Source organism: Notothenia coriiceps, unplaced genomic scaffold (assembly GCF_000735185.1).
Source record: "Notothenia coriiceps isolate Sejong01 unplaced genomic scaffold, NC01 NC01_scaffold00028105, whole genome shotgun sequence".
In the NCBI taxonomy this organism is placed as follows: Eukaryota; Metazoa; Chordata; class Actinopteri; order Perciformes; family Nototheniidae; genus Notothenia; species Notothenia coriiceps.
The window spans coordinates 11,139-11,398 of NW_011360806.1; positions in this window are offsets into that span (position 1 = coordinate 11,139).

Sequence of the window (260 nt, forward strand, 5' to 3'; positions counted from 1 at the left end):
TTCCCAGAACAAATGACCATAGCTACACTTATAAAAGGGATAAATTAATAATCTTTTTTCTCAAAGCAATGATAAACCTGTGAGTTAGATGTGTTTTCCTCATCCCTGTTTATGGGACTAGCCAAAAGGTTTTCACTAGTTGAATGTAAACGCTTCCTTCTGTTTGTTCCCACCTTTTCATCATCAAATTTCACAAACACAGTGCTCACAAATGTGTTGTGGATATTCTTGACAATGTCTACGACATTCCCACAGACTCC